The sequence below is a fragment of the Lissotriton helveticus genome, chromosome 8 (genome assembly GCF_964261635.1).
Source record: "Lissotriton helveticus chromosome 8, aLisHel1.1, whole genome shotgun sequence".
In the NCBI taxonomy this organism is placed as follows: Eukaryota; Metazoa; Chordata; class Amphibia; order Caudata; family Salamandridae; genus Lissotriton; species Lissotriton helveticus.
This window is the reverse complement of record NC_136069.1, coordinates 1,538,967,957-1,538,984,887: the sequence shown is the minus strand read 5'-3', so window position 1 is coordinate 1,538,984,887 and position 16,931 is coordinate 1,538,967,957. Positions and strand designations below refer to the sequence as shown.

Here is a 16,931-nt window from a genome sequence, read left to right as displayed (position 1 = left end):
TCTGCGTTCCTTCAGAATCTCAGCTAAAAATTGGCAGTGCATATAATATCTGAATAAGTACCAAACTTCAGTTTCAACTGCAAATGAATTTGCCCAATTCTGTCTTCAAGCTCGTATAATATTCTTCTAGCACTAGTGGTGTTTTATGTGTTTTTTGGGGGGTGCCTAAAAAATCCCTTTTATTGAAGAAATGGCTTACATTCAGTCTTGCGATATTTTTGGTTTCCAATAAGTAGATTTTTAATTTTATGTAACCTCATTTTCTAATGCTTCATTCAAGAGATGTTTCCACTATGAAATGAAGAGCGAGGGGAAAGAGCACAAATGATAGAGCGAGTGAGTGAGATGGGGTGTTGAGGAAGGAGAGAATGAAACAAAGACAGAGTGAGTGAACGGCGGGTAGGCATAGAAGAGGAGACTAGAAGTGAAGGTGACTTGCTTTTCCCTGCTCTTGACCTCCCACCCATCTCAAACCAATCACAAACATACCTTCCATGCAACATTGGTACGCAGAACTTCACTCCTCAGCCAGTGAGGATGAGTCCCAAGCCAGGGGCTAGAAAGCAAAAGAATGGATGTGCTCAGACGATCCTTGCTAGGGACAATTGATCTGAAACAAGGCCTGCTCTCTTGTTTTCAGCAAGGATCTAGAAATTCTGCATGAATCTGCAAGGCACATTGACAGCATAAATTTGCATAAACTGCCCCACCTTCTGCCTTCCTACTTCCTGCGCAGTAGTAGTTTGTGTATAGAGAGAGAGGTCGCAGGCAAGGTAATTTTGTGAGTAGGATACAGAACCCTAAATAGCTGGTGAGAGGTATAAGTTATTCTAAAAGCATAAAAACAGTACACCTGTGAAATGAAATGCTTTCATATGTGATCTTCTGTGTTTATTGTCCTGTGCAAAAAGTTGCACCTTGTGTTTGAAGTTTGAAATTATTTCAAGCTTGCATGGACGCAGACATTTATGAGTGACTTTTATACATTTCTTAGGACTCTTCACTGTCAGGATGGCCGAGTGGTCTAAGGTGCTGTGTCTAGTCTGCAATCTCCTCTGGAGACGTGGGTTCGAATCCCACTCTGACATGACTTTTGGAGATATAATCTTCTTCATCAGGATAACATCTGATGGAAGTTGCATCTGTTCGTCTTCACCTGGGACGGTATTCCGTCCTCGTAGAGTCAAGAGAGCTTGGGTTTCTCATATATTTCTGTTGTACAAAGTCTTGCTGATAAAGTGCAATCCTTACCAAATGATTTTAGGACCCATGTAAGAGATCATCTAGAAGAGTCATGCTCTTGTATTCCCTGGCCAGCCAGGCCATGCAAATTTGGAAGAATGCCAAGCACCTGGTAGACAGCTGGACTCCAGCACACTTACAGCAATTTCCTCAGGGCTGTGATCAGGGGCTGCTTAGATTTGCATATTCCACCCTATGTTGTGACATTGAGATCCCTTGTTGAATTTGCTTTAGTCAGCCAAGATGTGGCTGTTGACTCAATTTCAAAGCAGCTTTGGGCCGTTCAAGTGGCTGGTGAATAGCACTTTCTCTTTGTACGCATTAAAGGTCTAAAGAGTTCTTCATAGGTACTGCTCTGTATGGATTGTTCAAAGATCCTTTGGAAATGCTTATAATGGGATAAATAAATTGAGGGCATGCCTTTTCGGTACCAAACTTGCATGGCTGTCTGGCTTGTGGAAGGTGCGGCAAATGCAAGTCAGGATGGCCGAGTGGTCTAAGGCGCTGCGTTCAGGTCGCAGTCTCCTCTGGAGGCTTGGGTTCAAATCCCACTTCTGACAAACCTGTGTTTAATCTTTTTTCTTGAGGGAGAAAATCAGATCATTTCCCTCACATGGGCTTATATGGTTGTCTTTTTGGAAAAGTGCAGTGAGTTTTTTTCTTGCTATAGCCACTCATGGCCTAAGATGTGTGTTGTTTTTTGTTCACACTATCTTTCTCACTATGTAGAATGACAAGCAACATTTGGTCAGCATGGCAGAGTGGTCTAAGGTGCTGCGTTAAGGCTGGAGGCGTGGGTTCAAATCCCACTTCTGACAAAACTTTAAGTCCATTTTGTCTCTGCGTTCCTTCAGAATCTCAGCTAAAAATTGACAGTGCATATAATATCTGAATAAGTACCAAACTTGTTTCAACTGCAAATGAATTTGCCCAATTCTGTCTTCAAGCTCGTATAATATTCTTCTAGAACTAGTGGTGTTTTATATGTTTTTTGGGGGGTGCCTAAAAAATCCCTTTTATTGAAGAAATGGCTTACATTCAGTCTTGTGATATTTTTGGTTTCCAATAAGTAGATTTTTAATTTTATGTAACCTCATTTTCTAATGCTCCATTCAAGAGATGTTTCCACTATGAAATGAAGAGCAAGGGGCAAGAGCACGAATGATAGAGCGGGTGAGTGAGATGGGGTGTTGAGGAAGGAGAGAATGAAACAAAGACAGAGTGAGTGAACGGCATGTAGGCATAAAAGAGGAGACTAGAAGTGAGGGTGACTTGCTTTTCCCTGATTTTGACCTCCCACCCATCTCAAACCAATCACAAACATACCTTCTATGCAACGTTGGTATGCAGAACTTCACTCCTCAGCCAGTGAGGGTGAGTCCCAAGCCAGGGGCTAGAGAGCAAAAGAATGGATGTGCTCAGACGTTCCTTGCTAGGGACAGTTGATCTGAAACAAGGCCTGCTCTCTTGTTTCCAGCAAGGATCTAGAAATTCTGCATGAATCTGCAAGGCACATTGACAGCATAAATTTGCATAAACTGCCCCACCTTCTGCCTTCCTACGTCCTGAGCAGTAGTTGTTTGTGTATAGAGAGAGAGGTCGCAGGCAAGGTAATTTTGTGAGTAGGATACAGAACCCTAAATAGCTGGTGAGAGGTATAAGTTATTCTAAAAGCATAAAAACAGTACATCTGTGAAATGAAATGCTTTCATATGTGATCTTCTATGTTTATTGTCCTGTGCAAAAAGTTGCACCTTGTGTTTGAAGGTTGAAATTATTTCAAGCTTGCATGGATGCAGAAATTTCTGAGTGACTTTTATACATTTCTTAGGACTCTTCACTGTCAGGATGGCCGTGTGGTCTAAGGCGCTGTGTTTAGGCCGCAGTCTCCTCTGGAGGCGTGGGTTCGAATCCCACTTCTGACATGACTTTTGGAGATATAATCTTCTTCATCAGGATAACATCTGATGGAAGTTGCATCTGTTCGTCTTCACCTGGGACGTTATTCCGTCCTCGTAGAGTCAAGAGAGCTTGGGTTTCTCATATATTTCTGTTGTACAAAGTCTTTCTGATAAAGTGCAATCCTTACCAAATGATTTTAGGACCCATGTACGAGCTCATCTAGAAGAGTCATGCTCTTGTATTCCCTGGCCAGCCAGGCCATGCAAATTTGGAAGAATGCCAAGCACCTGGTAGACAGCTGGACTCCAGCACACTTACAGCAATTTCCTCAGGGCTGTGATCAGGGGCTGCTTAGATTTGTGTATTCCACCCTATGTTGTGACATTGAGATCCCTTGTTGAATTTGCTTTAGTCAGCCAAGATGTGGCTGTTGACTCAATTTCAAAGCAGCTTTGGGCCGTTCAAGTGGCTGGTGAATAGCACTTTCTCTTTGTACACATTAAAGGTCTAAAGAGTTCTTCATAGGTACTGCTCTGTATGGATTGTTCAAAGATCTGTTGGAAATGCTTATAATGGGATAAATAAATTGAGGGCATGCCTTTTTCGGTACCCCACTTGCATGGCTGTCTGGCTTGTGGAAGGTGCTGCAAAAGAAAGTCAGGATGGCCGAGTGGTCTAAGGCGCTGCGTTCAGGTCGCAGACTCTTCTGGAGGCGTGGGTTCAAATCCCACTTCTGACAAACCTGTGTTTAAGTTTTTTTTCTTGAGGGAGAAAATCAGATCATTTCCCTCACATGGGCTTATATGGTTGTCTTTTTGGAAAAGTGCAGTGAGTTTTTTTTCTTGCTATAGCCACTCATGGCCTAAGATGTGTGTTTTTTTTGTTCGCACTATCTTTCTCACTATGTAGATGAACAAGCAACATGTGGTCAGGATGGCCGAGTGGTCTAAGGCGCTGCGTTAAGGCCGCAGTCTCTCCTAGAGGTGTGGGTTCGAATCCCACTTCTGACAAAACTTTAAGTCCATTTTGTCTCTGCGTTCCTTCAGAATCTCAGCAAAAAATTGGCAGTGCATATAATATCTGAATAAGTACCAAACTTCAGTTTCAACTGCAAATGAATTTGCCCAATTCTGTCTTCAAGCTCGTATAATATTCTTCTAGCACTAGTGGTGTTTTATGTGTTTTTTGGGGGGTGCCTAAAAAATCCCTTTTATTGAAGAAATGGCTTACATTCAGTCTTGCGATATTTTTGGTTTCCAATAAGTAGATTTTTAATTTTATGTAACCTCATTTTCTAATGCTTCATTCAAGAGATGTTTCCACTATGAAATGAAGAGCGAGGGGAAAGAGCACAAATGATAGAGCGAGTGAGTGAGATGGGGTGTTGAGGAAGGAGAGAATGAAACAAAGACAGAGTGAGTGAACGGCAGGTAGGCATAGAAGAGGAGACTAGAAGTGAAGGTGACTTGCTTTTCCCTGCTCTTGACCTCCCACCCATCTCAAACCAATCACAAACATACCTTCCATGCAACATTGGTACGCAGAACTTCACTCCTCAGCCAGTGAGGGTGAGTCCCAAGCCAGGGGCTAGAAAGCAAAAGAATGGATGTGCTCAGACGATCCTTGCTAGGGACAATTGATCTGAAACAAGGCCTGCTCTCTTGTTTTCAGCAAGGATCTAGAAATTCTGCATGAATCTGCAAGGCACATTGACAGCATAAATTTGCATAAACTGCCCCACCTTCTGCCTTCCTACTTCCTGCGCAGTAGTAGTTTGTGTATAGAGAGAGAGGTCGCAGGCAAGGTAATTTTGTGAGTAGGATACAGAACCCTAAATAGCTGGTGAGAGGTATAAGTTATTCTAAAAGCATAAAAACAGTACACCTGTGAAATGAAATGCTTTCATATGTGATCTTCTGTGTTTATTGTCCTGTGCAAAAAGTTGCACCTTGTGTTTGAAGTTTGAAATTATTTCAAGCTTGCATGGACGCAGACATTTCTGAGTGACTTTTATACATTTCTTAGGACTCTTCACTGTCAGGATGGCCGAGTGGTCTAAGGTGCTGTGTCTAGTCTGCAATCTCCTCTGGAGACGTGGGTTCGAATCCCACTCTGACATGACTTTTGGAGATATAATCTTCTTCATCAGGATAACATCTGATGGAAGTTGCATCTGTTCGTCTTCACCTGGGACGGTATTCCGTCCTCGTAGAGTCAAGAGAGCTTGGGTTTCTCATATATTTCTGTTGTACAAAGTCTTGCTGATAAAGTGCAATCCTTACCAAATGATTTTAGGACCCATGTAAGAGATCATCTAGAAGAGTCATGCTCTTGTATTCCCTGGCCAGCCAGGCCATGCAAATTTGGAAGAATGCCAAGCACCTGGTAGACAGCTGTACTCCAGCACACTTACAGCAATGTCCTCAGGGCTGTGATCAGGGGCTGCTTAGATTTGCGTATTCCACCCTATGTTGTGACATTGAGATCCCTTGTTGAATTTGCTTTAGTCAGCCAAGATGTGGCTGTTGACTCAATTTCAAAGCAGCTTTGGGCCGTTCAAGTGGCTGGTGAATAGCACTTTCTCTTTGTACGCTTTAAAGGTCTAAAGAGTTCTTCATAGGTACTGCTCTGTATGGATTGTTCAAAGATCTGTTGGAAATGCTTATAATAGGATAAATAAATTGAGGGCATGCCTTTTCGGTACCAAACTTGCATGGCTGTCTGGCTTGTGGAAGGTGCTGCAAATGCAAATCAGGATGGCCGAGTGGTCTAAGGCGCTGTGTTCAGGTCGCAGTCTCTTCTGGAGGCGTGGGTTCAAATCCCACTTCTGACAAACCTGTATTTAACCTTCTTTTTTCTTGAGGGAGAAAATCAGATCATTTTCCTCACATGGGCTTATATGGTTGTCTTTTTGGAAAAGTGCAGTGAGTTTTTTCTTGCTATAGCCACTCATGGCCTAAGATGTGTGTTGTTTTTTGTTCACACTATCTTTCTCACTATGTAGATGGACAAGCAACATTTGGTCAGCATGGCCGAGTGGTCTAAGGTGCTGCGTTAAGGCTGGAGGCGTAGGTTCGAATCCCACTTCTGACAAAACTTTAAGTCCATTTTGTCTCTGCGTTCCTTCAGAATCTCAGCTAAAAATTGACAGTGCATATAATATCTGAATAAGTACCAAACTTGTTTCAACTGCAAATGAATTTGCCCAATTCTGTCTTCAAGCTCGTATAATATTCTTCTAGCACTAGTGGTGTTTTATATGTTTTTTGGGGGGTGCCTAAAAAATCCCTTTTATTGAAGAAATGGCTTACATTCAGTCTTGTGATATATTTGGTTTCCAATAAGTAGATTTTTAATTTTATGTAACCTCATTTTCTAATGCTCCATTCAAGAGATGTTTCCACTATGAAATGAAGAGCAAGGGGCAAGAGCACGAATGATAGAGCGAGTGAGTGAGATGGGGTGTTGAGGAAGGAGAGAATGAAACAAAGACAGAGTGAGTGAACGGCATGTAGGCATAGAAGAGGAGACTAGAAGTGAAGGTGACTTGCTTTTCCCTGATTTTCACCTCCCACCCATCTCAAACCAATCACAAACATACCTTCTATGCAACGTTGGTATGCAGAACTTCACTCCTCAGCCAGTGAGGGTGAGTCCCAAGCCAGGGGCTAGAGAGCAAAAGAATGGATGTGCTCAGACGTTCCTTGCTAGGGACAGTTGACCTGAAACAAGGCCTGCTCTCTTGTTTCCAGCAAGGATCTAGAAATTCTGCATGAATCTGCAAGGCACATTGACAGCATAAATTTGCATAAACTGCCCCACCTTCTGCCTTCCTACTTCCTGAGCAGTAGTTGTTTGTGTATAGAGAGAGAGTTCGCAGGCAAGGTAATTTTGTGAGTAGGATACAGAACCCTAAATAGCTGGTGAGAGGTATAAGTTATTCTAAAAGCATAAAAACAGTACACCTGTGAAATGAAATGCTTTCATATGTGATCTTCTATGTTTATTGTCCTGTGCAAAAAGTTGCACCTTGTGTTTGAAGGTTGAAATTATTTCAAGCTTGCATGGATGCAGAAATTTCTGAGTGACTTTTATACATTTCTTTGGACTCTTCACTGTCAGGATGGCCGAGTGGTCTAAGGTGCTGTGTTTAGGCCGCAGTCTCCTCTGGAGGCGTGGGTTCGAAGCCCACTTCTGGCATGACTTTTGGAGATATAATCTTCTTCATCAGGATAACATCTGATGGAAGTTGCATCTGTTCGTCTTCACCTGGGACGTTATTCCGTCCTCGTAGAGTCAAGAGAGCTTGGGTTTCTCATATATTTCTGTTGTACAAAGTCTTGCTGATAAAGTGCAATCCTTACCAAATGATTTTAGGACCCATGTAAGAGCTCATCTAGAAGAGTCATGCTCTTGTATTCCCTGGCCAGCCAGGCCATGCAAATTTGGAAGAATGCCAAGCACCTGGTAGACAGCTGGACTCCAGCACACTTACAGCAATTTCCTCAGGGCTGTGATCAGGGGCTGCTTAGATTTGCGTATTCCACCCTATGTTGTGACATTGAGATCCCTTGTTGAATTTGCTTTAGTCAGCCAAGATGTGGCTGTTGACTCAATTTCAAAGCAGCTTTGGGCCGTTCAAGTGGCTGGTGAATAGCACTTTCTCTTTGTACGCATTAAAGGTCTAAAGAGTTCTTCATAGGTACTGCTCTGTATGGATTGTTCAAAGATCTGTTGGAAATGCTTATAATGGGATAAATAAATTGAGGGCATGCCTTTTCGGTACCCCACTTGCATGGCTGTCTGGCTTGTGGAAGGTGCTGCAAATGCAAGTCAGGATGGCCGAGTGGTCTAAGGCGCTGCGTTCAGGTCGCAGTCTCTTCTGGAGGCGTGGGTTCAAATCCCAATTCTGACAAACCTGTGTTTAATCTTTTTTCTTGAGGGAGAAAATCAGATCATTTCTCTCACATGGGCTTATATGGTTGTCTTTTTGGAAAAGTGCAGTGAGTTTTTTTCTTGCTATAGCCACTCATGGCCTAAGATGTGTGTTGTTTTTTGTTCACACTATCTTTCTCACTATGTAGATGGACAAGCAACATTTGGTCAGCATGGCCGAGTGGTCTAAGGTGCTGCGTTAAGGCTGGAGGCGTGGGTTCAAATCCCACTTCTGACAAAACTTTAAGTCCATTTTGTCTCTGCGTTCCTTCAGAATCTCAGCTAAAAATTAACAGTGCATATAATATCTGAATAAGTACCAAACTTGTTTCAACTGCAAATGAATTTGCCCAATTCTGTCTTCAAGCTCGTATAATATTCTTCTAGAACTAGTGGTGTTTTATATGTTTTTTGGGGGGTGCCTAAAAAATCCCTTTTATTGAAGAAATGGCTTACATTCAGTCTTGTGCTATTTTTGGTTTCCAATAAGTAGATTTTTAATTTCATGTAACCTCATTTTCTAATGCTCCATTCAAGAGATGTTTCCACTATGAAATGAAGAGCAAGGGGCAAGAGCACGAATGATAGAGCGGGTGAGTGAGATGGGGTGTTGAGGAAGGAGAGAATGAAACAAAGACAGAGTGAGTGAACGGCATGTAGGCATAGAAGAGGAGACTAGAAGTGAAGGTGACTTTCTTTTCCCTGATTTTGACCTCCCACCCATCTCAAACCAATCACAAACATACCTTCTATGCAACGTTGGTATGCAGAACTTCACTCCTCAGCCAGTGAGGGTGAGTCCCAAGCCAGGGGCTAGAGAGCAAAAGAATGGATGTGCTCAGACGTTCCTTGCTAGGGACAGTTGATCTGAAACAAGGCCTGCTCTCTTGTTTCCAGCAAGGATCTAGAAATTCTGCATGAATCTGCAAGGCACATTGACAGCATAAATTTGCATAAACTGCCCCACCTTCTGCCTTCCTACTTCCTGAGCAGTAGTTGTTTGTGTATAGAGAGAGAGTTCGCAGGCAAGGTAATTTTGTGAGTAGGATACAGAACCCTAAATAGCTGGTGAGAGGTATAAGTTATTCTAAAAGCATAAAAACAGTACACCTGTGAAATGAAATGCTTTCATATGTGATCTTCTATGTTTATTGTCCTGTGCAAAAAGTTGCACCTTGTGTTTGAAGGTTGAAATTATTTCAAGCTTGCATGGATGCATAAATTTCTGAGTGACTTTTATACATTTCTTTGGACTCTTCACTGTCAGGATGGCCGAGTGGTCTAAGGCGCTGTGTTTAGGCCGCAGTCTCCTCTGGAGGCGTGGGTTCGAAGCCCACTTCTGGCATGACTTTTGGAGATATAATCTTCTTCATCAGGATAACATCTGATGGAAGTTGCATCTGTTCGTCTTCACCTGGGACGTTATTCCGTCCTCGTAGAGTCAAGAGAGCTTGGGTTTCTCATATATTTCTGTTGTACAAAGTCTTGCTGATAAAGTGCAATCCTTACCAAATGATTTTAGGACCCATGTAAGAGCTCATCTAGAAGAGTCATGCTCTTGTATTCCCTGGCCAGCCAGGCCATGCAAATTTGGAAGAATGCCAAGCACCTGGTAGACAGCTGGACTCCAGCACACTTACAGCAATTTCCTCAGGGCTGTGATCAGGGGCTGCTTAGATTTGCGTATTCCACCCTATGTTGTGACATTGAGATCCCTTGTTGAATTTGCTTTAGTCAGCCAAGATGTGGCTGTTGACTCAATTTCAAAGCAGCTTTGGGCCGTTCAAGTGGCTGGTGAATAGCACTTTCTCTTTGTACGCATTAAAGGTCTAAAGAGTTCTTCATAGGTACTGCTCTGTATGGATTGTTCAAAGATCTGTTGGAAATGCTTATAATGGGATAAATAAATTGAGGGCATGCCTTTTCGGTACCCCACTTGCATGGCTGTCTGGCTTGTGGAAGGTGCTGCAAATGCAAGTCAGGATGGCCGAGTGGTCTAAGGCGCTGCGTTCAGGTCGCAGTCTCTTCTGGAGGCGTGGGTTCAAATCCCACTTCTGACAAACCTGTGTTTAATCTTTTTTCTTGAGGGAGAAAATCAGATCATTTCTCTCACATGGGCTTATATGGTTGTCTTTTTGGAAAAGTGCAGTGAGTTTTTTTCTTGCTATAGCCACTCATGGCCTAAGATGTGTGTTGTTTTTTGTTCACACTATCTTTCTCACTATGTAGATGGACAAGCAACATTTGGTCAGCATGGCCAAGAGGTCTAAGGTTGTGCGTTAAGGCTGGAGGCGTGGGTTCAAATCCCACTTCTGACAAAACTTTAAGTCCATTTTGTCTCTGCGTTCCTTCAGAATCTCAGCTAAAAATTAACAGTGCATATAATATCTGAATAAGTACCAAACTTGTTTCAACTGCAAATGAATTTGCCCAATTCTGTCTTCAAGCTCGTATAATATTCTTCTAGAACTAGTGGTGTTTTATATGTTTTTTGGGGGGTGCCTAAAAAATCTCTTTTATTGAAGAAATGGCTTACATTCAGTCTTGTGATATTTTTGGTTTCCAATAAGTAGATTTTTAATTTCATGTAACCTCATTTTCTAATGCTCCATTCAAGAGATGTTTCCACTATGAAATGAAGAGCAAGGGGCAAGAGCACGAATGATAGAGCGGGTGAGTGAGATGGGGTGTTGAGGAAGGAGAGAATGAAACAAAGACAGAGTGAGTGAACGGCATGTAGGCATAGAAGAGGAGACTAGAAGTGAAGGTGACTTTCTTTTCCCTGATTTTGACCTCCCACCCATCTCAAACCAATCACAAACATACCTTCTATGCAACGTTGGTATGCAGAACTTCACTCCTCAGCCAGTGAGGGTGAGTCCCAAGCCAGGGGCTAGAGAGCAAAAGAATGGATGTGCTCAGACGTTCCTTGCTAGGGACAGTTGATCTGAAACAAGGCCTGCTCTCTTGTTTCCAGCAAGGATCTAGAAATTCTGCATGAATCTGCAAGGCACATTGACAGCATAAATTTGCATAAACTGCCCCACCTTCTGCCTTCCTACTTCCTGAGCAGTAGTTGTTTGTGTATAGAGAGAGAGTTCGCAGGCAAGGTAATTTTGTGAGTAGGATACAGAACCCTAAATAGCTGGTGAGAGGTATAAGTTATTCTAAAAGCATAAAAACAGTACATCTGTGAAATGAAATGCTTTCATATGTGATCTTCTATGTTTATTGTCCTGTGCAAAAAGTTGCACCTTGTGTTTGAAGGTTGAAATTATTTCAAGCTTGCATGGATGCAGAAATTTCTGAGTGACTTTTATACATTTCTTAGGACTCTTCACTGTCAGGATGGCCGAGTGGTCTAAGGCGCTGTGTTTAGGCCGCAGTCTCCTCTGGAGGCGTGGGTTCGAATCCCACTTCTGACATGACTTTTGGAGATATAATCTTCTTCATCAGGATAACATCTGATGGAAGTTGCATCTGTTCGTCTTCAACCTTTCCTCTTCCCCTTCCTCGGCTTCTAACGTCCAGAAGGTTATGCTTTTTATCCAAGGGTGGATGAACTGCAACCACCTCAAATTAAACCCGGACAAGACCGAATTGGTCCTGATGGGGGGTGGTTGCAGTCCCTGGTCCCCTTCCTTCTGGCCCTCTGCCCTTGGCCCTCCCCCTCTTCCTGTTTCCAAGGTCAAAACCTTGGGCATTTTCATCAATCCCATGCTTACCCTTCACACGCAGACCAATGCAGTTGTGTCTGCCTGTTTTTTCTCCTTTCGGATCATCCGAAGGGTCTCCCGCTTCTTCTCAACCGCTGCACTCAAACTCATCCTCATGGCCATGGTGCTTTCGCGCCTCGACTACGGGAACGTTATTTATAACGGTGCGCCGGCTTACCTGCTCCGTCGGCTCCAACAGATTCAAAATCAGGCGGCTCGCCTGATTTACGGACTCTCCAGGTTCAATCACACGACCCCCTTGCTGCAGTCCCTCCATTGGCTCCCAGTGAGGGAGAGGGCCCTTTTCAAGCTTGGATGCATCACCTACCAGGCCAGATCAGGGACCGCCCCCGTTTTCTTGTGCGAAGCCATTTCCCCCTATCTCCCTTCCAGAGAACTCCGTTCCACTCATTTGGCCCTTTTGTCAGTCCCTCGTTTCAGAAAACAGAAGTCCGGTGGGGCCAGATTTGCAGTGCTGGCTCCATCCTTCTGGAACTCACTTCCATTTACTCTTAGGACGTCATCTTCCTACCTGGAATTCCGCAAGCATCTTAAGACTTTTTTGTTTTCCAGATCTGCAGCTGCTTAGCCCTCTTCCCCACTTCCACTGATCTTCTGCTATCTAGCGCCATGAAACCGATTCTGGTATAAGAGCGCTCTATAAATATTTTAAAATTCAAATTCAAATTCAAAATTCAAAGAGAGCTTGGGTTTCTCATATATTTCTGTTGTACAAAGTCTTGCTGATAAAGTGCAATCCTTACCAAATGATTTTAGGACCCATGTAAGAGCTCATCTAGAAGAGTCATGCTCTTGTATTCCCTGGCCAGCCAGGCCATGCAAATTTGGAAGAATGCCAAGCACCTGGTAGACAGCTGGACTCCAGCACACTTCCAGCAATTTCCTCAGGGCTGTGATCAGGGGCTGCTTAGATTTGCGTATTCCACCCAATGTTGTGACATTGAGATCCCTTGTTGAATTTGCTTTAGTCAGCCAAGATGTGGCTGTTGACTCAATTTCAAAGCAGCTTTGGGCCGTTCAAGTGGCTGGTGAATAGCACTTTCTCTTTGTACGCTTTAAAGGTCTAAAGAGTTCTTCATAGGTACTGCTCTGTATGGATTGTTCAAAGATCTGTTGGAAATGCTTATAATGGGATAAATAAATTGAGGGCATGCCTTTTCGGTACCAAACTTGCATGGCTGTCTGGCTTGTGGAAGGTGCTGCAAATGCAAGTCAGCATGGCCGAGTGGTCTAAGGCGCTGCGTTCAGGTCGCAGTCTCTGCTGGAGGCGTGGGTTCAAATCCCACTTCTGACAAACCTGTGTTTAACCTTCTTTTTTCTTGAGGGAGAAAATCAGATCATTTCCCTCACATGGGCTTATATGGTTGTCTTTTTGGAAAAGTGCAGTGAGTTTTTTTCTTGCTATAGCCACTCATGGCCAAAGATGTGTGTTGTTTTTTGTTCACACTATCTTTCTCACTATGTAGATGGACAAGCAACATTTGGTCAGCATGGCCGAGTGGTCTAAGGTGCTGCGTTAAGGCTGGAGGCGTAGGTTCGAATCCCACTTCTGACAAAACTTTAAGTCCATTTTGTCTCTGCGTTCCTTCAGAATCTCAGCTAAAAATTGACAGTGCATATAATATCTGAATAAGTACCAAACTTGTTTCAACTGCAAATGAATTTGCCCAATTCTGTCTTCAAGCTCGTATAATATTCTTCTAGCACTAGTGGTGTTTAATATGTTTTTTGGGGGGTGCCTAAAAAATCCCTTTTATTGAAGAAATGGCTTACATTCAGTCTTGTGATATTTTTGGTTTCCAATAAGTAGATTTTTAATTTTATGTAACCTCATTTTCTAATGCTCCATTCAAGAGATGTTTCCACTATGACATGAAGAGCAAGGGGCAAGAGCACGAATGATAGAGCGAGTGAGTGAGATGGGGTGTTGAGGAAGGAGAGAATGAAACAAAGACAGAGTGAGTGAACGGCATGTAGGCATAGAAGAGGAGACTAGAAGTGAAGGTGACTTGCTTTTCCCTGATTTTGACCTCCCACCCATCTCAAACCAATCACAAACATACCTTCTATGCAACGCTGGTATGCAGAACTTCACTCCTCAGCCAGTGAGGGTGAGTCCCAAGCCAGGGGCTAGAGAGCAAAAGAATGGATGTGCTCAGACGTTCCTTGCTAGGGACAGTTGATCTGAAACAAGGCCTGCTCTCTTGTTTCCAGCAAGGATCTAGAAATTCTGCATGAATCTGCAAGGCACATTGACAGCATAAATTTGCATAAACTGCCCCACCTTCTGCCTTCCTACTTCCTGAGCAGTAGTTGTTTGTGTATAGAGAGAGAGTTCGCAGGCAAGGTAATTTTGTGAGTAGGATACAGAACCCTAAATAGCTGGTGAGAGGTATAAGTTATTCTAAAAGCATAAAAACAGTACACCTGTGAAATGAAATGCTTTCATATGTGATCTTCTATGTTTATTGTCCTGTGCAAAAAGTTGCACCTTGTGTTTGAAGGTTGGAATTATTTCAAGCTTGCATGGATGCAGAAATTTCTGAGTGACTTTTATACATTTCTTAGGACTCTTCACTGTCAGGATGGCCGAGTGGTCTAAGGCGCTGTGTTTAGGCCGCAGTCTCCTCTGGAGGCATGGGTTCGAATCCCACTTCTGATATGACTTTTGGAGATATAATCTTCTTCATCAGGATAACATCTGATGGAAGTTGCATCTGTTCGTCTTCACCTGGGACGTTATTCCGTCCTCGTAGAGTCAAGAGAGCTTGGGTTTCTCATATATTTCTGTTGTACAAAGTCTTGCTGATAAAGTGCAATCCTTACCAAATGATTTTAGGACCCATGTAAGAGCTCATCTAGAAGAGGCATGCTCTTGTATTCCCTGGCCATCCAGGCCATGCAAATTTGGAAGAATGCCAAGCACCTGGTAGACAGCTGGACTCCAGCACACTTACAGCAATTTCCTCAGGGCTGTGATCAGGGGCTGCTTAGATTTGCGTATTCCACCCTATGTTGTGACATTGAGATCCCTTGTTGAATTTGCTTCAGTCAGCCAAGATGTGGCTGTTGACTCAATTTCAAAGCAGCTTTGGGCCGTTCAAGTGGCTGGTGAATAGCACTTTCTCTTTGTACGCATTAAAGGTCTAAAGAGTTCTTCATAGGTACTGCTCTGTATGGATTGTTCAAAGATCTGTTGGAAATGCTTATAATGGGATAAACAAATTGAGGGCATGCCTTTTCGGTACCCCACTTGCATTGCTGTCTGGCTTGTGGAAGGCGCTGCAAATGCAAGTCAGGATGGCCGAGTGGTCTAAGGCGCTGCGTTCAGGTCGCAGTCTCTTCTGGAGGCGTGGGTTCAAATCCCACTTCTGACAAACCTGTGTTTAATCTTTTTTCTTGAGGGAGAAAATCAGATCATTTCCCTCACATGGGCTTATATGGTTGTCTTTTTGGAAAAGTGCAGAGAGTTTTTTTTCTTGCTATAGCCACTCATGGCCTAAGATGTGTGTTTTTTTTGTTCGCACTATCTTTCTCACTATGTAGATGAACAAGCAACATGTGGTCAGGATGGCCGAGTGGTCTATGGCGCTGTATTAGGGCCGCAGTCTCTCCTAGAGGTGTGGGTTAGAATCCCACTTCTGACAAAACTTTAAGTCCATTTTGTCTCTGCGTTCCTTCAGAATCTCAGCTAAAAATTGACAGTGCATATAATATCTGAATAAGTACCAAACTTGTTTCAACTGCAAATGAATTTGCCCAATTCTGTCTTCAAGCTCGTATAATATTCTTCTAGCACTAGTGGTGTTTTATATGTTTTTTGGGGGGTGCCTAAAAAATCCCTTTTATTGAAGAAATGGCTTACATTCAGTCTTGTGATATTTTTGGTTTCCAATAAGTAGATTTTTAATTTTATGTAACCTCATTTTCTAATGCTCCATTCAAGAGATGTTTCCACTATGAAATGAAGAGCAAGGGGCAAGAGCACGAATGATAGAGCGAGTGAGTGAGATGGGGTGTTGAGGAAGGAGAGAATGAAACAAAGACAGAGTGAGTGAACGGCATGTAGGCATAGAAGAGGAGACTAGAAGTGAAGGTGACTTGATTTTCCCTGATTTTGACCTCCCACCCATCTCAAACCAATCACAAACATACCTTCTATGCAACGTTGGTATGCAGAACTTCACTCCTCAGCCAGTGAGGGTGAGTCCCAAGCCAGGGGCTAGAGAGCAAAAGAATGGATGTGCTCAGACGTTCCTTGCTAGGGACAGTTGATCTGAAACAAGGCCTGCTCTCTTGTTTCCAGCAAGGATCTAGAAATTCTGCATGAATCTGCAAGGCACATTGACAGCATAAATTTGCATAAACTGCCCCACCTTCTGCCTTCCTACTTCCTGAGCAGTAGTTGTTTGTGTATAGAGAGAGAGTTCGCAGGCAAGGTAATTTTGTGAGTAGGATACAGAACCCTAAATAGCTGGTGAGAGGTATAAGTTATTCTAAAAGCATAAAAACAGTACACCTGTGAAATGAAATGCTTTCATATGTGATCTTCTATGTTTATTGTCCTGTGCAAAAAGTTGCACCTTGTGTTTGAAGGTTGGAATTATTTCAAGCTTGCATGGATGCAGAAATTTCTGAGTGACTTTTATACATTTCTTAGGACTCTTCACTGTCAGGATGGCCGAGTGGTCTAAGGCGCTGTGTTTAGGCCACAGTCTCCTCTGGAGGCGTGGGTTCGAATCCCACTTCTGACATGACTTTTGGAGATATAATCTTCTTCATCAGGATAACATCTGATGGAAGTTGCATCTGTTCGTCTTCACCTGGGATGTTATTCCGTCCTCGTAGAGTCAAGACAGCTTGGGTTTCTCATATATTTCTGTTGTACAAAGCCTTGCTGATAAAGTGCAATCCTTACCAAATGATTTTAGGACCCATGTAAGAGCTCATCTAGAAGAGTCATGCTCTTGTATTCCCTGGCCAGCCAGGCCATGCAAATTTGGAAGAATGCCAAGCACCTGGTAGACAGCTGGACTCCAGCACACTTACAGCAATTTCCTCAGGGCTGTGATCAGGGGCTGCTTAGATTTGCGTATTCCACCCTATGTTGTGACA

At 43.1% G+C, this 16,931-nt stretch overlaps 14 non-coding genes across 14 annotated transcripts; all 14 read left to right on the top strand.

Moving 5' to 3' along the window:
* The first annotated feature begins 1,719 nt into the window (after positions 1 to 1,719).
* On the top strand, positions 1,720 to 1,802 carry TRNAL-CAG (transfer RNA leucine (anticodon CAG)). The gene has a single exon. It is a non-coding gene; the product is annotated as a tRNA-Leu (tRNA).
* Positions 1,803 to 3,084: 1,282 nt separating this feature from the next.
* On the top strand, positions 3,085 to 3,167 carry TRNAL-UAG (transfer RNA leucine (anticodon UAG)). Its single transcript has one exon. It is a non-coding gene; the product is annotated as a tRNA-Leu (tRNA).
* Positions 3,168 to 3,800: 633 nt separating this feature from the next.
* TRNAL-CAG (transfer RNA leucine (anticodon CAG)) lies at positions 3,801 to 3,883 on the top strand. The gene has a single exon. It is a non-coding gene; the product is annotated as a tRNA-Leu (tRNA).
* A 188-nt stretch (positions 3,884 to 4,071) lies between these two features.
* Positions 4,072 to 4,154, top strand: TRNAL-AAG (transfer RNA leucine (anticodon AAG)). The gene has a single exon. It is a non-coding gene; the product is annotated as a tRNA-Leu (tRNA).
* Positions 4,155 to 5,894: 1,740 nt separating this feature from the next.
* Positions 5,895 to 5,977, top strand: TRNAL-CAG (transfer RNA leucine (anticodon CAG)). The gene has a single exon. It is a non-coding gene; the product is annotated as a tRNA-Leu (tRNA).
* A 1,284-nt stretch (positions 5,978 to 7,261) lies between these two features.
* TRNAL-UAG (transfer RNA leucine (anticodon UAG)) lies at positions 7,262 to 7,344 on the top strand. Its single transcript has one exon. It is a non-coding gene; the product is annotated as a tRNA-Leu (tRNA).
* Positions 7,345 to 9,341: 1,997 nt separating this feature from the next.
* On the top strand, positions 9,342 to 9,424 carry TRNAL-UAG (transfer RNA leucine (anticodon UAG)). The gene has a single exon. It is a non-coding gene; the product is annotated as a tRNA-Leu (tRNA).
* A 632-nt stretch (positions 9,425 to 10,056) lies between these two features.
* Positions 10,057 to 10,139, top strand: TRNAL-CAG (transfer RNA leucine (anticodon CAG)). Its single transcript has one exon. It is a non-coding gene; the product is annotated as a tRNA-Leu (tRNA).
* Positions 10,140 to 11,421: 1,282 nt separating this feature from the next.
* On the top strand, positions 11,422 to 11,504 carry TRNAL-UAG (transfer RNA leucine (anticodon UAG)). The gene has a single exon. It is a non-coding gene; the product is annotated as a tRNA-Leu (tRNA).
* Positions 11,505 to 13,027: 1,523 nt separating this feature from the next.
* Positions 13,028 to 13,110, top strand: TRNAL-CAG (transfer RNA leucine (anticodon CAG)). The gene has a single exon. It is a non-coding gene; the product is annotated as a tRNA-Leu (tRNA).
* Positions 13,111 to 14,395: 1,285 nt separating this feature from the next.
* Positions 14,396 to 14,478, top strand: TRNAL-UAG (transfer RNA leucine (anticodon UAG)). Its single transcript has one exon. It is a non-coding gene; the product is annotated as a tRNA-Leu (tRNA).
* A 632-nt stretch (positions 14,479 to 15,110) lies between these two features.
* TRNAL-CAG (transfer RNA leucine (anticodon CAG)) lies at positions 15,111 to 15,193 on the top strand. The gene has a single exon. It is a non-coding gene; the product is annotated as a tRNA-Leu (tRNA).
* Positions 15,194 to 15,380: 187 nt separating this feature from the next.
* On the top strand, positions 15,381 to 15,463 carry TRNAP-AGG (transfer RNA proline (anticodon AGG)). Its single transcript has one exon. It is a non-coding gene; the product is annotated as a tRNA-Pro (tRNA).
* A 1,024-nt stretch (positions 15,464 to 16,487) lies between these two features.
* On the top strand, positions 16,488 to 16,570 carry TRNAL-UAG (transfer RNA leucine (anticodon UAG)). Its single transcript has one exon. It is a non-coding gene; the product is annotated as a tRNA-Leu (tRNA).
* Positions 16,571 to 16,931: the final 361 nt, after the last annotated feature.